The sequence below is a fragment of the Cyanistes caeruleus genome, chromosome 2, assembly GCF_971803275.1.
Source record: "Cyanistes caeruleus chromosome 2, bCyaCae1.hap1.1, whole genome shotgun sequence".
NCBI lineage: Eukaryota > Metazoa > Chordata > Aves > Passeriformes > Paridae > Cyanistes > Cyanistes caeruleus.
In genome coordinates this window covers 63,015,919-63,043,225 of record NC_141702.1, presented here as the reverse complement: position 1 = coordinate 63,043,225, position 27,307 = coordinate 63,015,919, and the positions used below count along the sequence as shown (strand labels likewise).

Here is a 27,307-nt window from a genome sequence, read left to right as displayed (position 1 = left end):
TCTTTGATATTCTGAGCAGAGTAATACTCTGAGAAAGTAGCATCCTCTGTGGATAAAAAAGTACAAAGCAGAAGGAAAAAAAAAAGTTCATTTTCCTCAGGGGAAAAAAAATAACCTTTGGAGTATCTCAGATTCCAATTTATGGGTGGAAGTTGGTCTATTTATTAATCATTTGGAAAATGGAAGACCAATGATGTATTAAATTATAAATATGCTCCAAATTAATTTAATTAAGGTTGAGGAAATGTGGACAAACTTCAAGTGGAACTAACAAAGCTGGCAGCAAAATTGCTACAATGGCAGGATAAAATCAGATAAATCCCTAAATCATTTTATGCCAAAGGACTGTTGCAACACCTTCAGTTTTGTCATAGATGGCTTTTAAATTTGTGAGTCCAATGAAGACAGCATCTGAAATGAGTAATGAGGTAGAGATGATAGAAAAATTCATAAGAAATTCAAGATGAGTACTAGACATGCACTTTTTTCTCATCAGATTTTTAATGGAGGAATTACAGTGCTGTTTGATATGCTCCTATGGACAATCCACAACCTAGTTTTCATGGCTTAGCAGAACTCCATGGAAACCACAAGAATTTGGTTTGGGATCTCTTGGCCTAAGAAAGCACTAAATATTGAAAGGTACAATTGTGAATATTTTTACAACTTAATGGTTTCAAAATCCAGTACCCTGGGAAATTCATTGTAGAGGTGAAGGCTTTTGTGTAATAAGTGCAAGTGTTCTGATATGAGGCCTGCTTTTTAAAGAATTTTTTAAATGACCTCTTACAGATCCCAGCAGTTATCCACAGATATCCAGGAATACACAGATTATAGGAACAAAACAGAAAGCCCACTGGTTCAATAAGGGTTTCTAAAGGATCCTTTAGTTGAAAACACTGATGATTAGGATTAGTGCAATTGTACCTAAGCTTGTGATAAATTGTCTTTTGCATTTCCTGCCATGGTTATTTTTAACATTGCTACTTTATATTTTTCAGTTTGAACACAAGCCCTTTGTTTTCAGTGAAGTTGGAAAGGAAGACATTCTGGAGTAATTAGAACACTTCTCCCTCTTTTCAGCTTTAGTGTTCCCTTTATTCTCACACTTTAAAAAAATCAAACTAGTGGACTTCAGAGCCTTGGTGGGTGCTTGGGCTGGGAAAAGCAGCAGGGAAGCAATACACCTAATGTAGCAAAGGGTGAGATAGCAAACTTTTATGTACCCTGGATACCGTGTATTAATCTCCTGATAACTGCTTTCACATTTGAACCTTCTGTCTCTTATGTGAGATCCAGCAATCTTTGCTTTTTTCTGTTCTGGGAGCAATTTTCTGAATCATTAATTTTCAGTGGCCAGGCTTCAATTAGCTTAATCAGGCATTGATTAGATTTCTCAAGTCCCTGGCATTTATTTTCCACCTTGCCTATATGGTTCCTTGACTCCATTACCTGATTGTTCACTTATTGCATATAAGGTTGATTCCTCTCCATTAACATTCCCTGATGAGAGGTCTCCTTAGCCATCCAGCTAGCCACTTTCATTAGTGATGGTGGCAATTCATGGTGAAGGCCAGTTTCTACTGCCCTTGCAAAACAGAATATTTTGTTCTAAGTTGCATCACTGTATCAGCAGTTTAGTCTTAGAGGAAGGTGCTGCTTATGAAAAGTTCTGGCCCAAAGGAAAAATAATTTATTCCAGGTTTATTTGGAATATGTTTCATATTTTGTTTAGAAAGTTGTGAAATTGTAGAGAATGAAGGAAGTAAGCCACTATTTTTTTCAAAGCATACTTAATGCAAATCTAGGTGTTTTTTTATTATTTCTGCTTTTCTTAGTGTCTAGCCTGACATATTAAAAAACATTTCCATGGCCAGTGCTCCTGATTTCTGAGGGAGTTTGACAAAGTTTTATAATCAAGGCTGGTGTGAGGCACATGTAGGCTCCAAGTGCCCATAGACAGACCTTTCCTAATGTTCCTAATACCTTTCCTAGTTCCTAAAACAATTCCTAGTTGCTCAGCAGTAACAGCTTGTGCAGATTCTTTTCTCAGTATACATATTTTGGAGAAGTGTGAGCATACAACAAGACAGGTAAAGAATGGGGCTGGAGGTGAGGGATTGAACAGAGCTGGAAAATGGGACTTCAGGCTCAGGTGAATTTTTCTAGGTTGAAAAGCACTTTATTTCTCTAAATTCTACTGAGGCTTTCACATTGTCTGTGGTCAGCTCTGTACATTACATTTTGTTTTTGCAAATTATGTCTTCTAAAGGCACAGACCTCTTTCTGAAATTCTCTTTTTAAGTCATGTATTATATTGAACTAGATAGACCTGAATGTAAATGAGCTTGTGCCAAAATCAATAGCAGTAAAGTTTTAATAGCACAGTTTTAAGAACTTCATATAATATATGCTAATTAAAAACTCTAATAAAAAGTTTTTTAACAATAAAACAAAACATGGAATCAGATCTTCAAGCATTTTTTTTTTTTTTGCTGTAGGATCTTTGAGTTGGGAGAGTTGCCAAAATTTCCTTTTTTTATAACAAAACTGAAATTGTTTAACTTCAGTTTTGATGAGTCAACATTTCTGAAAAAATATGACATTTTGCCAGGTAGCTTCTAACCCACTCTAATCTTCACTCTAATCTTCAAATATATGATTTGTTTTATCACAGTCCTAGGACATATAGGTGCTTTCTAATTTAATTGATAAAGCATAAAAAGGGATCCTTTCAAGGTTTAACACTTTTGATGTTTTAGATATTGTTCTCAGAAATATTTTGAGCATCAGCTGCAGCTTTTGGTCAAAAATGTTAGCAGAGAAATTAGTAAAAAGCAATTAATGATCCCTTTCTTCTTAACAACTAGTTGCAACAGTGATTAGATTCAGTGTGAGACTGTTCTGAAGTTAATTTCCTCTTTTTGTACTCTGTTTTAAAGATTCTTTGTGATTTGCTGGATTTTTAGACAAGGAGAGTGATCTCTTATTTTCACTTTGTTGTTTATGATCCATGTTCTCATTATGGCCCCAAACCTGTAGCAATTTATTTAAGAAATAAAAAATGTGGGGGGTTTTCTGTCTTGAGATGATTCTAAAATTATATTTTAGGGTATTAAAATCTCAAATATATGAGAAATATTTGGCATTCTTAAAACATCCCCCCTCCCCATTTTGAATCTTCCCCTCCCTTTTGAATAAGAGGTCCCCTTTAGCAAAGAAATTTTCATGTGTCTAAGGCTGTCTTTCTATAGAAACCACGATCTTCTGTGATGAAAAAACCCTTTGAAAATATCTGACAGTTCATCTCTGCAATTAGTAATTTTCAATTACTACATTCAGAATGGCAAGGGGAATTAACATAAAACTATCTCAGAAATCACATCCAGTATCATCTCTCCTTCAGTTTTGGTCATTTGCTGTCTCCGAGGTTTCTGGGCTTGCTGGGACCATTTTGGGGGCACAATCCATTTGGACCCTTATCTTTTCTAACTAGTGAAAGCCACTGCCTGCTTCACTGCATTACTTGGGCAGTTAATAATGCTCTGTGAAAGACTGCTAGGAAGAGGTATTTTGTCAACGGCAGAGGCAATGATGTGGGGCTCCAGATGATTCTGGGTGCTCCAGAATCGATGGCACATCTCTGACAATCTTGCCAGCTGTCCAAGCATGTCTCATTTTCCTTTTTGTAGCTGTAGGTTATTGATGGAGTATGGGTAAATGGTGTTTTCAACAGAAATGCTTTCAGGCGTGGCTTTACATGCTTCACCCAGCTGAAGCACCCTAGCACAAAGCACATGTGAAAATGCTTGCCCTGAGGTGCTTTTTCTTCCTTCTTGGATCGTCTCGGAGGACACTGTTGGGTGCTATACTTCAGTGCACCTTCTACAGGGGTATTTTAAGCATCAGTTTAGAAATCCCTTGACTCCAATATACACATAAAATAACGTGCTTGGTGAAGGGAGAAGTGATAGTCCTTGGTGGACAGTGCTTGTTGGGCTCCTTGCCTACTTCTGGCTAGTCAGAAAACTGCTGCCGCACGTGGCCCCTCATCTGTGTTTTTCCTGCTGAGAAGGCAAACGGGCCTATTTATGTCAGATCTTCACCTTGCAACTCCTTTTTACCTTCTGACTGGTGGATGGAAATGTTCCTCCAACAAGCAATACCTTGAGTTCTCAAAACAGAGCTTCTCATGGCTGCTTGATTTATTGAAGTGGGTTCTTAAGGAAGTCCTATGACATCCTGTTGCTGAAAGCACAGAGCTTCTGACTAAAGATGAAGTTATTTGTTTTAATTAGGGCTGATCTAGATAAAAGGACCAAAATCACAATAACATTCTCATCAAAGCTCATTTCCATTTTTCATCAAAGGTTTCTTTCCAATGAAATTTTCTTAGAGGCAAAGATTAGATCTATGTAAATTTAGGTGCTTAACTAAGTTGCCAGAGACCAAAGCTTAGGTTTTTTTTCATTCTCTCGGCAGTCAAGGGAGAGAGATGGGCAAATTTAGAAGGACTTTAAGTCTGGTTTATGTGGGCTGGGCTGTACATTGAAACAATTTGTCTTTCTCCATTGACTATAGACAACAGATGCAAGAGCTGAGTGATTTGGGAGCTTGTGAAAATAAACTTAGATGAAGTGCAGAAAATGCAGAGGGAATAATCCAGAAATGCAGAGGGAATAATCTGGACCTAAGCATCTCTACTGCAATGTGAATAGGTTGGCTAGAACTCCAATTGTTCCATATGGTCTGTCTCAGGGAATGGACTTAGGTAGGGAGGTAGTGATGGAACAAGCAAAGTCATATGTTGCAGAAATGACCCAGGAAATATCTATAACTATTAAGCAAATCTGTTTCTGCTAGAGAGACAGCTGTAACTGAAAGGCTTCATCTGTCTCAAAGGGTTAGGTGTTGAGAATTTTATTCTTTAATACTTTTTTCTTTGAAGAGAAAAAGAACAAAAGCCAAGAGCTGGTCAAAATCCTAATACCTCCTTATCCCTAAACATTTTGAAGTAGCTTGAACACAAAATTTATTGCTGAAATTCAGTGCTGTATAAAACAAGAGGTTTACAATTTAAGTGCTTCATATACATTAGTTCCTATTTTGTCTTTTAAAAAATAACAGACCAATAATGTGTTGTGATAAACATGCATGTGAGTATTGTAACTATGGGCATTAATGCTCTGAAACAGAAATTAATGCATACCTTATTAACTCCTTCAGCCTGTGTTATGGTTAGAAAAAGAATTCATATATTCCTGCTAGAAATTAAAATAAATGTGGTACACCTTGTGTAGTATCTAAATGGAAAAATTAGGCAGTGAAGAGTACAGTTGTATATTTGTTGTATACGTACATAAAGAGAACACATTATATCATGATAGGTGTTTTTTTCAGTGTGAATTTGGGACAGCCACATTGTTAATGATTAAAATATAGTGACTTATCTCTTGCTGGTATGAACAGTACCCTATACCTTTGCACTTTGTACATGAAATATGATGCATGTATTGTGCCAACAGAAAAAATATTTTCAAAGAAGTTATATTTAAAAAGTTGGGGAAAAAAATTTACTTTTTGCTTGTAAACTCTGGTACTTTCCACCTGTATATCTATCCAAAGCCTTTGAGGCAGCCATAAAAAATAACTTTAAAATATTGTGAGTTTGAAATTTGATATTTCAAGAAGTTTTAAGAGCTAAATGCAATCACAAGAATCTCTTGGGAAAGAAAGGGTTTCTCCTTTCAGTTACCTTTACTACTTTACAAGGCTGGAAAAATTTCTGGCTTCAAGTTATGATTTTTATTAATATACAATTTCTCTGGTATATATATATATATATATGTGTGTGTGTGTGTGTGTGTGTGTGTGTATACATATGTGTGTGTGTGTGTAGATATGTATATGTATACATTGCCTGCCTTTGTCCTTAGAAGTAATTTGTGGATGTAGAAAATCAAAGATTTTTGGAACTTCTTTTTACCCTAATATATTAAAATAAATCCCAGAGAGCAGGATTAATGTTCAGAGGTCAAAGATCCTTGATAAAGATATTTTTTTACACAGTTAATTTCTCACATAGCTTTTACTGAATGTGCTATCTTGCCATGTCACTCTACAGAGACAGCTGGGTAAATTTATTGGATGGTGAGCGTAGGAATTTCTGCAGATGGAGAAACATTTCTCCTGGCCGATTGATTTGAAAAGAAAATGGTTTGTCAGTGTGCAAATGCATCTGGAGGAAGAAGGGTAAAGGAATGAATTAGAGGTCAGTCAGGATAATCATAAGTGAATCACATAAATGTCTGTGTGTGCTCAGGCTGTGTGGACCTGGCTGAGTATTCACTGTTCTCATGAATATTATTCTGGACTGGGATTTTCCTGAAGAATATTGCAGAATATTTATTCAGTGAAACCAAATCTTTTTGTAGATACATGCATAGTTTCACCTGGATTTGGCTAGGAATATCTTTAGGAATTAGGAGAGAATTAGGGTGGCAGAGATACCACCAGTGTTTTCACTGGAATAATGCATTGGCTGAGGCACCTGGCACGTAGGTGGGCAAAAGAGTGCAGAGTTACCCTGTGGGCATACCTGGCTGGAGGAGGGGGACCTCTCACCTTTGCCTGGGGTAATGCCTTTCCTCACCCTGCTGGCACTGTACAAGGAGATTGTGCTCACTGTGAGCTTTATAACTGGGACCGCTTTTAACAGATTTGTGTGTTTTTGGGGTTTTTTTTGGGGGGGGGTTATTTTTATTTTGTTTTGTTTTATAATCTGTAAAGATACTCTTGACTGAAATTTCAGAGAGAGAAAATTCAGCATTTTTTTGCAACCTATCCTTGAATCCCCATATTTGCTTTTAGTCCTACTGCATATTTAAGCTTCTTCACTTAAGAGAGCACTATTTGATAAGTAAATCTCTACATATATTCCTCCCAGTGTGCCGCTGCTTCCTTTTGATTCCTCCTTTTGTGTTCTCATACTTCTGTATTCTGCCATAGATCCTCTGGACCTGATGTAGCCTCCTTTTCCAATACCCCTGTTTTCCCTAAAACTCCTGATCCAAACATTCCTTAACCGTCTTTCCTTCTTTTTTCTTTACCTCAGCTGCAATTCTCTCACACAGCTCTTCTGCATTGTACAGATGAGTTCCAGTTTTGTAGCTGGGTTTTTTCCTTCAGAGGTGTTCTTTTAAGATATCCATAAAGTTTTAAAGGTTTAAAGGCCAAACTTGAGAGGAAGATCTGGTAAGGGTGCAAGGGACTTTGCTATTCTTTCCTTTACCTCAATTTTTTCTTCTTAAAGTATTTTTTTCCATTTGCAGCTTTGCTCCATGAATAGCAGTGAGAAACCCCTGGGGCCTGTTTATCCAGTCACCCCTATTCTTACACATTTGGGGTGCAATAAAATGGACTCCAGATACCATCAGCTCCTGCTGTTGGGTAAAAGTCTGACTAATGTTATTTTGATAAAAACCAAAGACCCCTCCCCCTTTCCCCCCAAGGGATTCTGTATTTATTTTATGCTTTTAAATTGTACAGAAAGGATCCATCATTTCATTAGCGTCTCCTCCCCCTCCTAGCTGGTCTTTGGAAGGTTGGGAAAGGTGGGGTGTAGTGTTGGAGCACCCCTGTTTTCGCATTAGCAATTCCCTGTGCCTCTCCTCCTCCCCAGGCGCAGAGAGGCACGCAGGCAAACAACACTCTATCTGCAACCCGGTTACCACTGCGAGCAACTACAGCTTTTTGTTTAACTGTATAATTGCTCTCTCGGTGGGTTGTGGGTTTTCTTTTCCCCATCTCCATTTGTTTTCTTAATAATTAAGACCAGTATATTTAAATGGTCCTTTTTTTTCTCTTTTTTTTTTTTTTTTTTTTCCTTAACAAGTATACCGGATGTAACAAGATAGGCAGCTAAAAACATTAATCATATTAAAACTAATTAAAAACTGAAAAGTTTCTGTGCATTCCAAGCACTGGGGGTGGGAGGGGGCGGGGAGGCCTTTGGTCTGAGCACTGGCGTTTCCTGAGCGCAAGCAAATGCCTGACACATGGACTTCACCGAATTCCAAAATGTAGCAAAACAGTGCCTGCATATTTGGCAGGAATCACCACCAGTTCAGGTCAGTGTCTGTTTCAGTAAAAGACGAAGCTCTGCATGTTAACAGAGGAAAAATAATTCAGAGGAAAAGGGGAGGAACAACATGTGACATTTTGTAAGAGCAGCACTTGCGTTACCCAAGGCGCACCACTCTCTGTAAACACTTCCTCCAGTGCCAGTGCCTTCGGATGCATTTTTTCGGATTGGGGTGGGGGGAGGCAGCGGGAGGGGTGAGGGGGAGGTCAGCGCTTTCAAGCTGCTGGGATAGGAATGAGCCTGGGTTTTTTCCCCTTTTTTAAAAAAAAGCAAAAACTTTTTCTTTTTACATGTTGAGTGCCATTAATGTTTTAAGGAGATATCCGTGAATCTGAGGCCAAAAAGATGGGCAAGCAGCGCTACAGGACACCGAACCCCAACCCAGTGGGAACATGGGGAAGAGAAGGGGCAAGGCTGCAGGGAAGGGGGTGCAAATAGTGAGTGGGGCTCTGCAGTGCAGTCTCACAGCACCAGGTGCAGGGGAGGCCAGCTGGCAAGGTTGGGAGACCCTCTGAAGCCCCAGCACCTCACCTTGCCTCCACCTCGGTGCTCCGTAAGCCTGTGCCATGGATCTCGGTCACTGGTCCCCGATGTTGGGATGGAACAACCCCTGTCCACCTAGGGACATAGTCTGACTCCCCCTATTAATTTAGAAGCAAACCCATTTCTTAAGCCCTTTCCTAGTAAAAGCAAGAGTAGGTCATTAAGATTTAAAATACTGTTTTGGTCATTGTCTTCTTACTTCTTTCTTGAATTTTTGCACCTTAAGCTGCCTTTGTTTTTGAGGAACTTGCTATTTCTTCAGAGATAGGGCTGGATCACTTGTTATTGTAACACTTCTTGGTGATAAAGTTCAGTCTAAAAATTAAGCAGCTGCAATGTTGCAGCACAAATTAGTTTAATGTAAGCAGTCAGGAGCAGCTGTTTGGCTCGGGACTCTGCTCCGGCGGTGGGGGAAGGGCGCTGTGATGCTGACAGTGTTTTTTTTCTCTACATAAACATTTTCGGCTGTTGCAGCTTTTGTGCCGATCATGTGACAGTGTCCCTAGGCAGATAATTTATTTCTGTAGCTTTCATGAGCAATCATTAACCTTCAGACACTGAGCTTGCTTTCTGCTTTGTGGCATTTGTTGTTTTTTGTTTTTTTTTGTATCCTAACTAGTTTAATTCACAGAGTGTCAGGAGAAAATTACAACCAATTTATAATAGACTGTAATGCGTAATACTTATGTTTCTATTAAAACCGACCTTGCTTACAAGACCATTCTTACGGCTTAGCTTGTGTTCATGGATCAGAATAATTATTTTCAGTGATGTAAGTGCAGCTGTCATCATGATACTCCCATAGTGTCTTATTCTGAATGCAAAGCCCTTCAGAGTCCCGATTTGGGACCACCCTTTTGAATTCCCCCTTTGCTGGAGACACTGCGAAGTTTATTGAGATGCAACAGGCTTGGGAGAAAGGGCATAGCATTTATTCTGGTGATTGCTATTCTCCCACCATGACCGGCTGCTGAACAGGTATTGACCGCCACAGAAAGTGTGTCTAGGGGAGAGGCGAGGCATTACTGATAACAATTACAGCTCCAGCCTGTGCTAACTTAGTCTGGGGTTTCAGAGCAGGCTCAGACGACAGCACTGGATCACAAAGCGGTTGTGACTGTCAGAAAAAGACTTCATTTTCATTGCTGTCCATTTTGTTACAGTAAGGGAAACAATAAATTAGGTGACTTTGTCAAGGTCACTGAAGAAATACATGTCAGGATAGGAATTTCCCTTTCCCTGATCCTTTTCCCCAAGTCCTTGGGGAAGGACTTTTGTCTAGGGAAGATGACAAAAGAGTGAAAAATACAGAGTCTTGGGCAAAAGAACTAAAAAGTAAGCAATAAAAAAGCAGGAGGTGAGTGGGGGCTGGGAAGAGAAATCATAAAAAGAGCTGAAAGCCAGGGTGACTGCTGACTTACTGTGAATATAATTTTCCTTCAGATCTGAATGTGGCTTTTGCTTTTGTTCACTGCCTCTCTGCCATATCTTAATTCTTTTTTCTAACTGGTCACTCACTAGCACTGGCAAGTTCATCTTTTTTGTACCAGAGAGCAAGATATGTTTGTATATGCCTCTGAATAGGTCTAATCTAGACGTGCATATTCCTTGGTTTGTTTTTTATAAAACCATAAAATAGTTTGCCATAGTAGAATCAGACATTTGTGACAAAAGTGCTCCCAACATAATGTTGCAGATACAGTGGACAAAACAGACATGGTGGAAGGGGACAGAGATGGAGAAATAAAAAGATATTTCCAGTGCCCCAAGGATAAAAAGGGACTTCATTGTAGTCTCTCAGTGAAATAGCACTACCAACCAGATAGTTCAACAATTGCTTTATTTCCTTAGGACTCAAATGAAAGTTTGTCCATCCTATGATTGACCATTAACTTATGAAAAAGGTGTGTAGCTGGAAGGAGACCAAAATATACTCTTAGTCTGAGATGTGACAGCAGTACTTGCTGTATCGTCTTGTAAAACATACAAATGAGTAGATGGATTTTTGCTGTCAATGTCAGGAAAAGTATTGCTTCCTCATTAGTTTAAAATAATGTCTGAAATTGATGTTTTACTGATGCTAGGTTTCTGTGTGGAAAGATGAATGAATGAGTAGTTCACTGTTTGAAACCTCCATCTTTCAAAATGTTTAATGAAAATGAAGGCACAACATATGGTAAATGTGGACTGAAATCAGGGATGAAAAAGCAGAAGCCTGGGATGCCCACTGAAGGGCAAATGGGACTATGGAGGCACTTGGTGTTGTGTTACATACAGGAGTGAGTAACGTTGCTGGATGTATTAGAGTGATTTAGGAGTTATCTTCCCATTGACTTTTGACTAGAGTCAGGATGTAACTGCCTAAGTCAATTCTGAAAATGGGAATTAGATTTCTAAGTCATTTTAAGGTGCTTTTGAAATTTTTAGCTCTAATCCCAGGTTGATTAATTTGTAACAAGGTGATTCATTCGTATCTTTCTTGTCTTCAGAAGCCTGAATGACACATTTGAGATGCACTCTAAAAGCACAGGTAATAGTCAGAGTGCTACCTCAGCGACTTTAAAAGACAATTAATTAATTTGAATTCATGCTTTTATTCACACTTTTAGAGGATTCTGAAATTAGTAATAGCACTTTGGAGCTGCTTGGTTTGAACTGTCACTTCCATGCCCTTGCCTTCATAAAGGTTTTCCTATTTTTTTTTTTCTTTCTTTTTTTTTCTTTTTCCTGAAAATTGTTGCTATCCCTCCCCATTGCTAACAGCAGTGCAGCCCTTCTGGTCACAGCAAAAGCAGGAGTTCTAAGACAGTAGCTGCTTTGCTGCATGGAATGGCTGAGTAGCTTTAGACAAAACAGTGTCCAGGAACCTGCTGTGAACTTGTCTCTACTAGTTTGCACTGGGAACGACAGGTACTTTTGCTGGAGCTGCCCTACAGTGAGCGATGCTGGGAGGAAGGGCAGGTTAGGTAAGTAATAAGACAAGACTTCCAGTAAATTCAAGCCACCTAACCTGCTAGTTTGTCCAAAACTAAAAAAAAAAGACTGGTCTCTTTGGGTATCTTGGGTATTTCACCAGATTTTGTTAGAATCTTGCTAAGAACATACTGTAGTGTTTTATGAACTTAATTATTTCTGTTATTACTGTCTTAATCTACTGTTGAAAAGCTGAGACTATAGTCGTACTGGTATAGATTTGATCAAGACATTATATAAATCTATATATACTGCTGCCTTGCATCAGCAGCATTATTGCAAAGGTCAGTTTGCATTGCTCCTACGAGCCTCTGTGTTTTAGGGTGTAACTGATGACACAAAATCCTTTCTGGAGTGGAAGGAAGACTGCCAAGCCTATCTGTAGGACTTCTCGAAAACATTAGTGCTTACCAGAAGCAAATCTAAGTATTTGACTTGACTGTATTTCCATAATCAGAGGATCTGATGATCACAACAACTTTCCTTTCATCCCCCGGTACAACCGCAAGCAAACAGACATCTCAAATTAATTTAGAAGTCAATGGCTGGTATTTACTGTTTGCAGTAAGAAAACCTGGGCTTGCTTGAATATCTTCAAGGAGAAAAGTGGAGTGGAGGGAATGAATGAAATACAAGTTTGATTTATGGACTAATATCACCAACTTTTGACTGTGGAAATTGTTTTGTGGAAAGACCTGTTTCATGCAGTTTCAAAGTAATCTCCCTGAGAGCTAGGAAGTCACCTAAGTTTTCTGTGCTGCAGGCTGGAGAGAATCAAGGTCCCAGGGAGTCCTCCCACATTTTCCAGTTTCAGCAGTCTCAACCACAACACATCTTTGGATGTAAGGATTCCTCAAAGGTCCAAAGGAATACTGGGGACCTCCAAATACCAGGGAAAACATGCCTCTAAGCACATACTCTAAAGCTCCCTACTCTCAATCACACAAGAGCAAGAGAAAGGTAAAACTTCAGCGCAGTCTGAGCTGCAGTATCTGGGACTTTTTTTTTTTCCTGAGTCCCGTGTCTGAAAAAAGTGCTGCACATTGTTTGGCTCTTGAAGAATGGAATGCTTTACATTGAGAGCAACCCTTGCAGGCACTGAGAGCACCCTGCCTCCCACTGTCATTTAGGACACCAAGCACTGAGTTAATGAGTGACAGAGCTTTCCTTCTCTGTAGCCCAAAACTGAAGAGGGTGTATCTAGATCTAAAGACTACCATGAATTTTACCACCTTCAGTTCCTTGAACTTGCTTTTTTGAAAATAAACTGACAAAACCTGAATGTGTGTATATAATACTTAAACATATTTTAAAACAGATCCCAGACTGTGCACCATGCTCTCAGGAGAGAATGATAAAGCAGATTGATTTGTGCAGTAATAGACAGAGCTAGGAAATGGTGACAAACACAGGGTGAGAATGTGTACAGAGGATAGTAAACCTAGTCTTTGAGGGCTTGAACTGGTAAATTTCTTTCCCTTGCATTTTTCATTGGTTAAAGAGGGAAAAAACAACAAACACCCTCAGAAGGCAAAACCACAAGACAAAACTCTAACTCAAAACCTTGCAGAGGAAATGAAACCACAAGCACATTTTTCACACCGGCTAATTTCAAGGGTCTGCCATATACACAGCAAGCCTAGGAAATTCACAGGTGCACTGTATCATTCTCCAGAATGCATTGAGCTTTTTATCTCTTGACATACACACATGTGCTTTAATGTAGTTTTAACCATTTCTTTATTTTCACTTTGATTTTTTACCACCTGTAATCCACACATTCTTTTCACTGCCATGCAGCTGACTAGACCCAGAGGCTTCACAGTGGAGTAATCTGTCATCCCAGAATGTGTATAACGTAGGGAAAGTTGAGCAGAATGAATTTATTTTCACAAGAACATGGGACAGTCTTTATTTTCACAAGGACTTGTAGTTTACAAATCATCAGTGTTTCATTTTATATGAACTGCAAAACATTAAAGAAGGGAGGAGCTAGCCAGAAACAGGAAGCAAAGATCTAGAAATGTATTTTGACAGTTATCCCCCCACTGAAAGCTGGCAACATAGAAAGAACAATGGCTTACTAACCAGAAGCACTGCAGAAGGCTCTGGGGGGACCTCACTGCAGCCCTCCAGTACTTAAAGAGGGATTGTAAAATAGAGGAGAATGACTCTTTACACAGGCAGATAGTGACAGGACAAGGGAAAGTTTTAAACTAAAAGAGGAGAGATTTCAATTAGATGTTATAAAGAAATTCCTCACTCAGAGGATAGTGAGGCACTGGAACAGCTTGTCCAGAGAAGCTGTGGGTGCCCCATCCCTGCAAGTGTTCAAGGACAGGCTGGATGGGGCTGTGAACAACCTCATCTAGTGGAGGGTGTTCCTGGCCATGGCAGGGGATTGGAATTAGATGGTCATTAAGGTTCCTTCCTACCCAAACTATGAGTACCTGGTCTTAGGAGTCTGGCCACAGGCATGAATATTTTGTCCTATTTTTTACTTTTCCCACTTGAGAATAGTTGTCAGCTTAAAAGAAGGTGTCATGGCGAGACCGATATGCTTTTATGGAGAATATGTTTCAAAGAAAAGGATAAATCTCTCACAGAAACAGCAGGAAACGTCTTTATAATTTCATTAGCTCAATTTAAAGTTAATGTTAAGCTTCTGAAATGTGTTTATTCATTTGTTTGCTGGCAGTTTGTTTGCACATTCTCTCTGCTTAACACTGGTTTGAAAATTTGTATTTTTATTTATGTGTTTTCCTCGCTGTTTCCTGAGGTAAAAGAAAAATAATTTTCAATAAAACTTTTGTTTTCTTTACAGATGATTGAATGCTAAAGGTATTAGATATCTGAGAATGGGTGGGTGAAAATAAAGAGGGGCAACATGCATAATATATGTTAACAATATTATTTAATTGTTATATTTATAAAACTGTGCCTACACAGTTTTCTATTGCTACACTTTCTACTTCACATCATCACTGATGATATTTAATTGACTCTTCTACAAAAGCCTTCTCCCAGGGACACTGAAATATCCAAAATATAGCTAGATGGAGAAAAATTCCCTGAATCTCCCAATTAGGAAAAATTTCAGAGGGAGGTATAAATAGAGCATAATTGAGACTTAAGTAGTACATATCCTGTTGTGACCTTTTGCAGAGAACACATTCACCCTTAGCTAACTATTTGAGCGAAGATATGCCTGGTACTGGTCCTGCAGTAAATAAAAGACATTCCTTCCCTTTAAATGTGAACTACTATGTGATTTGCAGCTCCGGCATGTCAGTTCAGTTTTCTTGGAGGGGAAGAATCTGGTGTCTGTAAGCTGCTTTTTAAGTGCTTAAGTGGATTTGAGAAGCAGGCAGCCATATACTTGGGGGAAAAAAAAAAGATTCCCCAAAGAAAAAAATTGATTTTCAGATTTCCCATTCAGAATTTAAAGGCAATTCTCTTTGTGTGCTCAATATATGTAGTAAAAATAGGACCTATTATAGCCAATCGCTACTCTGAGTTTACATCCAGTTTCTTCACTGGAGCTCAGATTTAGTCCAATATCTGCCTTGGGAAAGAAATATGTATGTGAAAAGAAGTGATGGAATTTGATGTAATACAGAAATAGTCCAACTAAGTATAACTAGAAATAAAGGGATGAAAGTGAACAAAGAAAAATCCATGCTGATAATGAGGAAAAATTTCATAACAGTGAGGTCTGTTAGTCTGCTGAATGGTCTCCCAAGGGAACGAGTTGAACCCTCATTGCTTTAGTTATTTTTAAAATGAACAAAACAGTCAAAATCCTTGCAAGGAGACACTCTTAATTAACAAGAAGACAGGAAAAATGACCTAATGGGTCTTTTTTTCCATCTCCACTGTTCAGGACTATTATTGTAGGCAAAACCAGGTTTGGCAATAAAATTATGGATTTCCAATTTTCATTGCAATTTTGCAGCACTCTTATTCCATAATAATAGCAGTACTTTCCCACTTTTCATTTCCCTCTATAAACTTTTGTGTCTTACTTTTCCTTCAAAGAGTGCTATTTTGTATCCCTATGACTAAAAGTGGCTGTCAGGTAGCCTAATTTACTTTAAATAATACTGTTTGTAAGTATAAGATAAATATTTAGACCTTGTACCTTCTAATTTTCACCAGGAACTCTTCAGTCAGACCTCAAGTCCAGGGTAACAGTACTGGGCAGAATGTTACTGCCTGTATCTATGGGTCATCCTATGAAATAAGGGGCTGCATGTACAGCCAAGTGTTGGGTTTTTGTCGATTTCCACAAACATCATTTATGAAGCATGCAGCACATCTTTGTGATCAGTAGTTAAGGCTCCTTATATGATCTCAACACTTCTTTCCATTGAAACCAGTCTTTGACCTGGACTGTTTTCACATTAGCAAGAGGCCCAGCCAGGCAAAGGTGATTCCTGCTCCTTTGTCCAGGCATCCCCAGTATCCACCAATGCCCTGCATCCCTTCCCTTGTCCTCAGAAACCCCACACAGACTTGTATGGTGAGCTGGCTCAAACAAATGGTAACTCAGCAAAAATATCAGGTAAGAAATAGTGCAAGGAGAACAGCAATTGCACATGGTCCTTTACGGGCTTGCTTCTCAGCAGCTGTTTTGTTTTGTTCAGATGATAGTGACATGAATTTTCATGGTTAATACTGATGTCAAAACTGAAGTAATGCTGCAATGAGTCAGGCCCTGCTTCTTTGAAATGCTGTGTAAATATTTGCCAGTTACTCTTCCCAGCAGCCAGCAAGCTATGCAACCTTGTTGCTGCTTTATCAGAAGACGGATTGATGGAGGTGAAATCCAGGAAGATCTGATTGTTATGTTACCGTCATACAGCAAGGATAGGCAAAGGGCATCGAAGCCCATACTTCATAATCAGCCCCAGATAAACCTGTGAGTAGTATGACCAAGATGACAAGAGTACGAAATAGAGAGAGACTTGGTGCTAATGTGTATTTATTAGTGATTTACTGAGATGAACGTTCATCCCAAGAGTTAATCCAGGAATACCCAAACCACTGTAATTATCCCTGCACAAAGGCTCTCTATTATTTGCCTGTTAAGTAACAAAGCCTTTTCATTACCTGGCACTGACATAACTTTAGCTGCAGTGGTAGGTAGGCAGTGAACTAGCTTCCCCTGTTTGTGGGGGATGGGATGTCATGGGATGAAGCCCTCCCCCATCCCTGCGAGCTCTAGCAGAATACAAACGGGATGGCCAAACTCTTCTTTGAATAAAAATTACTATCATTGCTAATATGCCAAATTTTGTGTACCACAAACAATTGAAATCTTATGAACTGTACAAAAAGAACAAAGGAGCAAATTCCTGTCACACACAGAAATGAAAACGTTGAAGCACTGGCCACAGGAAGGTAGCTGTATTAAAATTGGGAAAGGATCCAAAATCTGTAGTAGCTCTCTAATCTGCAAAACAGGAGCAAGGATTTTCATTATGTTTTGCATTCCACATGCGCCTTTGCTTTGGAACTCTTATGCAATTGTTGATGCAGTAAAACCATTGTATTCATAATGATTTCAAAGATGTGGATGCTTCCAGGGTTTGACCTATTTTACCACTCATACATTATACACCGGGTAAAGCTACTCTCATAAGGCAGAGTCATTAGTACTTAAAATGTATCTGTCTACTGCTGTCCCTTTTCTCTGCTAGGCTGCTGATTTTTTACAATTCTAAATCAATTATTCTTTATTAAATAATTTATGCTTACATGCATCAGTGGAAACTGCCCATGCACATTTGAAGGCAGAGCTTGGTATATATAGATAAATTAAGGCAGAGATCAGTGTGTAAAGGTAACTGCTGTTAGCCCATAGCAAATATTCCTGTTAAGTCTAAATAGTTCTTTTCAATTTGTGATATTTTTTACTTTGGAGATATAAAAACATACCTGTGGTCATTACTTCCACACCAACACAGGTTTATGGAGGCTCCGATTCAGCAAAACTCCGAATCCCGTACTTTGCTTTCAGTGGGATGAAGTCTTCGCTAGTTAAGCATGTTTGAGACCTACTAATGTCTACAGATCTCAAACTTTGCTCTGCACAGTAAGGTGCAAACAACTTCTTGAACATCACTTTAATGCTTCAGGATTTTTTTCATGAGCCAGTCTGCAAATTTTGTGTGCTGCAGTCATCATTGCAAGGACAAACCTTCCTGCTTATTTTTGAAAAAAAGAATTAATAACTGATCACCAAACAGTGTAGTTCAGGGCTTATTTTCTTTAGATCCTCTGACCCATCCTGCCTGGTACTGCCAGCAAGCTTGAACTAAAGACAGACTGATTTCTCCAGGCTCTACTATGGATTGCCACAGTAAGCACAAGCCCAGGACAAATGTATTCTCCCACTGATGAAGTGTTGCCACAGTGAAGGCAAAGGGAGATGATCTCCAGAGGTCCCTTCCAACCCTAACAATTCAGTGATTCTGTGAGGTGATGAGTAGTCTCAGACCAAAAGTTTGTTTGCAGTGGTGGGGGAAGCTAAGTGAATGCCACCCTTCCCCCCGCCTTCCTCCACAGGGATTTTGTTTTCTGTGGGTCAGTCTTCCCCTTTCTCCACAAAAATTGGATTAATCTCTCTGAAGCAGCTGCACAACAAAAGCTTAGATGTCTGCCCAGAAAATTTTCCCTCTTTACCAGCTGCACTAGTGGTATTAGGGCAGAGACCTTCCCTTTACCTGCTGGGCAGAGAGGCCCTTCCACATCCTGTCACTCCTTTTGGCTCATCTGACTTTTTGAAACCATAATAAAGGAGATGCCACTGCACTGCTGAAGATGACCCATCTGCTGGTCACTGCAGCACCAGGGCAGAGGCCAGAGCTGCTCACAGGGTTGAATTCAGGGCAGGACAAAGAGTTTTCCCACTTCCCTGTTGTAGTCTTATACCTCAGCTCTGGGCTGAGGTGGATGGTGGTTCTCTGCCTTGCTCTGGGCTCTTGAGTGCTTTGGGGCCGAAGTGTGGTCTCTAATGAGAAGTTAAATGAAACCTTTGCTGTTTCTGTGACCTCCAAAAATAGGAGCAAAGTGAAAACAGAGGCAAGAGTCAATCAGCCAGTGATTACGTTAAAGAAAATGGTTCTCTGTGGAAAGCATGAAAGAGAAAACAGACTGGGTGCTGGGACTGAAGTAAGGAAAACAAGACTTGTGGGGTTTTGAGGTCTTTTACTTTACTTTTAATCCTTTCATAGTGTATTTTAAATTCATAAATAATGGAATAAAAAAGACACCAACAAAACTCAGCTAAATGATCTTGAGCCCTCAAGCCTCAATCAAAAAATAAACACTATAATACTTTTAAAAGGAATTAGTAATGCACAATTATAGTATTCCATGTTTAAAAATAAAGCTGTTGAATAAATGAACAATACCATGGCTGAAAAGTATTTCAGCTGAAGAGTGAAATCCCTGCAGAGAGTGATCTGTGAGATTCTGCAGGAAATCTGCATTACAATACACCATTTCCATTTCCAGGGAGGGACTCACAGAAGGACACATGGAGGAGAAGAAAGAAATGAAAAAGCCCCAGTCCTTTATGCCTAGGTTGTAGGGGGCCTTGGCCCATCATTCTCATGCTAAACAGTTACTTCTTCTACAGGTACCCAACTTAAATGGGAATATTTTTGAAAGAATAGTGAATGTGAAAAAGGCTAGCAGAATTAGTTCTTAAGTTAAAGAAAACTGGCTCCATAGCTCACTTAGCAGACACGAGTTTACTTCTCTGTCTTCCTGAAAATGAAGTAAGGAGTATGTCTGAGGCACTGGGATACTCTGCTGCTCTTTGTCTTCTGCCCCTCCATTCCAGCTACTGCACCTCTTGTTGCTAATTATGTGTCTTTGCAGTGGAGGAAAGGTTTCAAGCTAGATCATTAGCCCACTAGTCAGCCAGATTATGAGGGATACGGGATGCCAGGGTGTGAAGGCTGCTCCAGGGACAATCACAATCTGGTGCTGCTCTTCTCCAGTACAGGGGACTACAAATAGTGTCTGTCCTTTAGGCTTGAGTCTTCTGGCTGTAATTTAGCAGCTGGGGAAATGGCCATCCAGAGACTTGGATACACAAAGTATTAGGTCCTGGCTGACTGCCCCATCTGAAAACTAGGGTGCAATGGGACAGCCTCACTTGCATGTGGAAATATTTACACAAGGCTGGTTTCCTTTCACTGTAGAGTGGGAAAATTTGTGAAATCTTTGTCAAATTTGTGGGATAGGAAAAACGGAAAAGCAGCAAGTGGAAGAAAAAAGGAATAAAGTTCCTGGCTTCTAGTCCCCAGGTTACTAAGCCAGGCATAGCAGAGTGTGATTGGGTCACTGGCATTAGCATGTTCACATGGTTACTTTGGTGGAGAGCAGCAGTAAACACACAGCGCTGTCTGCACCATGCGTAGCAGGCAGAGAGAGTGTTTTGGCAGATGGAAAGAATGGGCTCATCAGCTGCATAAATCTGTTTGTTGCAGTCTGTACTATAACTAATACAATGGGCTGCTACCCTCTTTGTGGGATATGACAATCCTGAAGACAAGTAGATGCCATGTTTCTGTCTCCTTAGCATTTCATCACACACAGAATATCTTCTGCTTGGGCATGTATTGAAAGGAAGAGAAACCACAAAGCAATCAGCATCTGGTTATTTCTGCTAATCAGAAGTTTGTAGTGATTCCAAAAAAGACCCTAAATTTGCCCCTGACCTCTACTCCTGGAAAGCATTGACTGTCATATTTGCTTATAATTTATTGTGGCTAGGGATAGAATAATTTGAAATTTCTGCGTTTGTAGAAACACAAATACCTGCCTTCATACCTAGATTTACTCACATTTTATGTATGTGCATTATATCTATGGATTTGTGTATTTATATTTGTGTGACTGTGTGTATGAAGGAGTGTGTGTACATTTCAAATAGGTGTGTATGTGAGGAGGCAGTTTTAAAAGCATACCTTAAATGGTATAAAATATACTGCTACATAAATCACAGGAAGAATTCCATCTCTAAATTGAAGTACACTCCAGAAAGAGCAATTATTGCCTCTAAAATGTTTCTGTTAAATTCATGAGACACCATACAATTTTATTCATGTTATCATCTACGGTTGCCTGAAAGTGTAAAAAAAAAAACCTTAGCCACTAGCAGAGAAATGTGCAAAATACTGTCAAAGGAGTGGCAAAGGTCATTTCTATTGCCTGCCTTTTTATGCGTTCCATTTTTGTCTTTTTTTTTTTTTTTTTTTCATTGCAGTTTGTTTGTGTACATTGCAAAACTTTAATGGAAGAAAATATGAGGGGGAAAAATAAATATAAAGAAACAGACTGCTGTTCAACAGTGCTGAGCTGGTATTTCCATGAATGATGTTAGGCTCGTGTTTAGAATGGGAATTCGGAGGGTCCACAAACAGAAGGTTGCAGCAATGCTTTTCTCCTTTTCTCTCTCTCTTACACTTGATACATTTTAAAATTAACACGTATTTCTGTGTAGGTTGATAAATGTGTTATCATTAAGCACAGCAGTACTGATTCTGTGAGGCACAGAAAGGAGAGGCCTTGGAACAGCTGGACCATACATTTTCTTTGTTGCTGTAGATGGCCCATTGCTCCGTGCATGGGATTTGTTTGTGCAGGTTCAAATTCCAAACTAGCTTGCTTAACCCCTACAGTAATAGCAACTGATTAGAGTTTAACACGGCAATAACAACATTTCCATATGCAGGTGCCTGACAGCAGGCATGAGAGCTCCATTTGAGATCCCTAAGAAAAGGAACCATTTTCCAGAGATGGCAGCAAGCATTTTCAGTTTTTGTGGAATTTGGTTGTATCAGCATGTCCTTCATTTCTCTGAGAAGGAGAAGCCCTTAACTCTGGTTAATCAGTTGAAATATTATCTTGATTTTCTCAGTAAAGTGTCTTAAATTCAGACGAGCTTTTCTTGGTCAGAATCACGTTTAGCAACGTGTATAAATAATTGCGGAGGTAAAAGGCAAGACTGAATATAATCAGGTACTTAAGTGCTTTGCTGTATAAGGACACATCTTAAGTATTTCCTTGAGTCAGTCCCTAATTGTCTGTTATGCCTGCCTTAAAATGATATTTACAACTGTTCTGGCAACGTTTAAAGGCTGTTTAGTTTAATTTCTCTGGCTACTTCTTTACTTTTTTTGCTATAAGTTTGCTTTCTCCCTCCTTACTGTAACACTCCTAGCAGTAAAGAAAACTCCACGTGAAGTATGAGCACAGTCCTTGAATGAACACTTTATTCCTTGAGATCAGGAAAAACATTTTAAGTAAAATGTGATAGATAAGCTGACTTCTGTAAAAAAACAAAGTGTTCCTGTTTCCTCCTAAAATACCAATCAGTAGGTGATGGTACAGGTTCTTACCTCTCACAAGAGTCTGCATAGTTGCAAACCTCCAAAAGTGAAAAATGGTCTAGAAAAGGTGACATTACAAGTAGAGGCTGCACCTCCTGTGCAGATGCAGAAATGACGCCAAGCAGAGTTTGTGCGAAAACAGTGCAAGCGTTTCCCCAGAGGTCACTGCAGGGGTGGGGTGAAATGGTAGCCGAAACAAGGGTGTTACTGGACAGTGCTTGAGTGCCAGGCAACCCCAGCTGTACTGCCAGGACCACAGCCAAGAGAGGTAACAACGTGCTGTACGCAAATATTTCCGTCAAGAGGGCAGAAATTCCTGAAATCTCCATATGTTGAGTAATCTTAAGAGAGTTCCAGCATAATTTGTGAGATCAGAAGCTTTAAACTTCCAGAGGTTTTAGATGTTTAGACTAACTGGACACTAGGACCTCTAGGTCGCTTTTATAGTCTAGAACAAAATACTGACACTCCAATCAAGTAATACAAATTTCTTGCTTAGTAGCAACAGTTTATTTCAAGGCATTTTCATATTTATTTCACCTATGGAGAAGCTTAGATCTGGGCAGGGAACCTATTCCCAGCCCTTTGAAATTGTTTATGGTTGAAATTGTTTTTCCTGTTGGAACAAACCCAACATGCTTTTAGATTTTTTCATGAAGAGAAAGTATATCACCGAACTGTTAAGAGTCTGCTCATAGTGAGTTAAATCACGTACCCTGCAGAACTCAGTATGGATTACTTGCGCTGGGATTTGTTTATTTGGGTTCTGGACAATCCATGTATGAACTTGTGGAACTGTGTTTTTCTGATTAAAAAGACAGGGAGAAAATTATATCTCAGAAAATCACTGTTTACAACTAATGTCCCAAAATGACTTGAATCCCTGTAGTGGAGACTACCTCATATCACTCAAACTGTTTTGTCTACCCAAATTTCTGGCTTTACTGCCCACCTGCTTAGGCAGTAAATATGACTGGCACATTTCAGCAATGATGTAGAATTAAAGTATCAGAAGCTCCACATTTGCTTTCACCTGGTTCTGGACTGAGTGCAGCTCTGATTTCTGACATGAACAAAGCCCCAGATTCCTTAAATTAGCATTGGCTTCTGACTCAGACACTCCTACCTTCTCCCTGACCTGCAAACACTAGCCTAGGCCAGCCAACTCCCCTTCCTACCAATATACCTATAACGATTTGTCTAAAAAAATAAATCATAAGTTCTCTGTTTGCCCCCCAGTAAAATAGTTTTGTCAGTCTGCATTTCTCAGGCCTTTATGAAAGGGACTTTCTTTTAACTGTGACTTGTGCAAGCAACTACATGCATAATTTCTGTTTGATAAACAGTAAAAACAATGCTAAAATTAAAACATTCTTTTTGTCAGCATATGTAGCTGGAATGCTGAAGGCTGTTCTTCAAGTAGGGAGAGATCTTGCACACATTTATTTATCTGGTTAAACTTTGTGGCTCATTTTTAAAGCCAGCAACTTCTCAACCCCAAGCAGCAGAGCACAAGTAAAGGCAGATGGTCGAATGAAGCAGAAAGACTGACTATAAAAAGCTCAGCCTTCCAATAATGTTGCTGCCTCCCAGTTTTTTCATACAAATCTCTCCATTTTGCCTTCCAGAGCCTCACAATTAAAATTCTATTCTGCCTGTCTAATCAAGACAGCAAATCTATTGAATTGCATAATGCTGGGGATAATCAAGGAAGGATGTGACATGAATCCATTTTTCTTTACAGGTAGAAAATGAAATATTTTCTCTCTTCCCCTGAAAACAGATGGGTGGCAGAGGAATTTTTATTTGGCCTATCTTCTACCTCTTGTTCCTTTTTACCTTTGGCACCAGCTACTCACTGCTGAGTAGATCTGCTCATCAGGGACCACTGGCATGGGGGCACACAGGTTTCAGTAGTGACAGTGCCTTAGTGGTGTGGGACAGGCACTGCTTGTGGCTCTAGATGCAAGTGGATTTAAGTGGTGGTGTTAATCGCCTCACTGCCCACCTTTTTACTTTAAGGTTATTTTTCCAGTAGCCTGGAGAACTGAGTAAAATGTGTATTTGCTCCCTAGTTTCTGTAGCTAAACTCTGATTATTAATGTACTCTGAAATCCCTTCTGCACCTCCTTTAATTCATGTTTATAATCCTTTAGGGCTGGTCGGGGCTCTTGAGAAGAAAACAGGGGCTTGCAGGGTTTGATCCTGCAGTCTGTGGGTTCTCACACTTAGTTAAGTGACCAAATGTAACTCTGAAGCAAGAGCACCTCACTCCCTCTCAGCTGTTTGAAGAGGACCTGCGTGAGCTTGTGCAATGACTGAAATTGGCACGTAGCTTCCTATCCACCAGTAAATCCCTGAGCATCGAGGTGAACAGGCAGAGTACTTTTTGTGTAAAGTCAGAGAGGGAATCAACCCAACTGAGCTCAATTGGTTTGTAACCCAATCACGCTTAATTTGGTTACAAGAAAAACAAGGCCCATGGAGTTTCAACCTTGTTCCTGTGCAACATCAGGAATCTGATTTGTGCCGATCTCATAATCGGGTGCAGACAACAAGGAAAACAAGTCCTTGCAGTGGTTTCTTTACTGAGCCTAACAAACCACATCTGATAAACTATATAATTTGCTACAGCAATTTGTGCCAAAAATAAAAGGCACAGTCCTACAGGGCAGCACGTTTCTGAGAAAAACAGAACCCCACCTCTTGCCTTTGCAGCATCTTTCTCTTTCTTTTGCTCTCTCAGTGAGCCTGAGCAGATGCCTTCCATCCTGAATGACTGCCTCTGTGCTGCTGTGCCTGCTCTGCTCCCCAAACTGATTTTGGCTCCCTTCTTTGCAGGATGATCCAAGGTGATGGCACTAGCAGGGTTAGGAAATTATGACAGTGCCTTGATGACTTGAACAGAGAAGATTGTTTCTTGGCTGAGTGGCCCTGACTAGAGGGGAGGAAGCTGAAGATCTAAATCATCAAGTAATAAGCTATACAACTTCTTCTAAAAGAACCCAGGCTTTTTGTTGTTGTTGATTTGACAGTTATTCTAATATTGCAAGAAATGTGTCTCTTTTAGGTTCAGTGACCAGAAAAGGAACTGGTTCTTCATGTGTATTTTATATATAATACATGGAGAAAAAAAAATCCTATGTTTTTTGGGGGGTGTGTCTGTTTTTTCCTTTGTCCTGTTGCTTACAGAGAGGGAGGGAAAGAAAAAAAGCAAACAATACAAAGTTCTGAAGAATGCAAGCTGTCAGCTATGCTGTGAAATAACTTGGAGGTTAAATGTGGGTCCCTGCAGTATATTTTCTAATTTGGATTTTTCCAAGGTTACCTTAAAAACCTTAATGCTTTTTGCAGTGTTTACAGCAGAAACTGCAGATGTGTTTCTTGGTTATTAAAGGGAAAGCATATGAGAGGGAGGTGGACTAAGAGGAAAGGAGAATGAAAGGTCAATGATTTTAATTCTACCTTGCTGAATTCCAAAGTTTGAAGGGATATATTTGCTTGAAAGGTCATGCTATGGAAGGTAAGCACCCTGAAAGCAGTGTGTTCGGGGTTGTACAGTGGAAATAAACAACAAGGTAACTTGCCGGGATGTTTGCGTGTCAAAGGTGACAAAAAACCTGCCTTTCTTTTCAAAGCCTCTCAGCCCTCTGCAAACTCATTGGGATCAGGACTGGAGTTTAAAGGCAACACACTGGTGTTTGCTTTAACTCCTTAGACAAAAGCGCTATCCAGAAGCCAGCAAGATTTCACTTCTTACTGAAAACAACTAAAGGAGAGAGCAGCAGGCTTTGTATCAGAGTAGTACTTGAAACTTTCAGTGTTTGTGAGTTCAGTGAGTTCACACTGTGCTCCCTAAAATATGAAAATTCTAGAAAAACAAATGCTGGACACAAAGACCTGCAATGCTGACTTTGATTATGAAAATCCTTCTGATGATAATTTTGAAGCTAAATACATCATACTTTGGTCCTTTGCTTGCACATAACCCAGCATAACAGATTCCAAATTTATGACTATTGTCTCTGAGCACTACTACGACACAGCAGTGCATACTGATAATGTTATTTATTCTTCAGTTAAAGCTGAAGAATGAACCTGGAAGGAGTGAGATCCTTTAAGTCAAGCATCAAGAAAGTTTTCCTTTAACACCAACCCCTTCTCTCTGCCCCCCTGGCCAATTCTTGCATGGTTCATTAATGGATTTTAACCATATAACAGTACTGGAAGGAAGGAAAGTTCTTACAGGCAAGGACGATGGAGGCTCACGACAGAATAAGTCACTTATACAAGGTCATGCAGGAAATCTGATGCTGTGCCAAGAACAGAGTGTAAGTTCCTTGAGTTCTAGTTAAGCTCTTTGTCCATTTACCCATCCTCCTGCCTGCTTGCCTAAGCCAAATAAACAACGACAGCCACACACACACACACACACACACACACACATGCACACGTGTACCTACGTACATGTGCACACATTACAAGACAGTATTCCTGCAAACAAACTCAAATGTTTGGAAGCAGCACGCAGAGTGTGCTTGTGCACCTTTAGTTTAAGCAGCCCTGACTGTATGCATTCTAATGCATGGTGCTTCCACACACTCAACAGTTTAAAACTGCAGCCCGTTGAGCATATGGACAGTGCAGTCTTTGAAAGGGTTTTCATCTGGCAACATCTTGGTGGAATGTGGCTCATCCCAGGAATAAAGCACACTGGGTTTTAAGTTCCTTCCTCCAAGTGCATGGGGAACAAGGGCTTTTTGAAGGAATTATCACTAGAGTATTTTAACATGGGAAACAGCTGATTTAGCCCTTGCCTCATTGTCAGAAATCTTTACTTGAGGGTGAAAAGTAGCACAAGCATTGTTAGCCTGAGCCATTACAGTCTGGCAGACACCAGCAATGGTAAACAGGATTGTATAATGGTGTCAGCAGCGTTAGGAGTTAGCTGGCGCTACTCAGTCTATATTTAACTGTACAGTGAGTTTGACTCTCTGATTAGGCTCTACTCCTGTATCCCAGCAAACAGCTGAAATATTGTCTCCTGCTTTAAATGAGAGGAGGATCAGGCTTTAAAGAAAGGGGCTCTTATTTTTTGCAAAGCTGTACTCAATGAGCATGTTTTGGAAATACATCAGCATGACCTTTCAGCAATGTGCCAAAAAATGGGAAAAAAAGGGAAAGACTTTGGGAACTGCCAACCAGGAAACATTGTTTTGTTTGTTTAAAAAAGAAAACC

General features: G+C 39.7%; 1 long non-coding RNA gene across 1 annotated transcript in view; it reads left to right on the top strand.

Moving 5' to 3' along the window:
• The first annotated feature begins 8,044 nt into the window (after positions 1 to 8,044).
• LOC147654862 (uncharacterized) overlaps positions 8,045 to 27,307 on the top strand; it is a 28,226-nt gene continuing 8,963 nt past the window's right edge. Inside the window, exon 1 of the long non-coding RNA XR_015283290.1 lies at positions 8,045 to 8,129. This is a non-coding gene — a long non-coding RNA (uncharacterized LOC147654862). The remainder of the gene's footprint in view (positions 8,130 to 27,307) is intronic.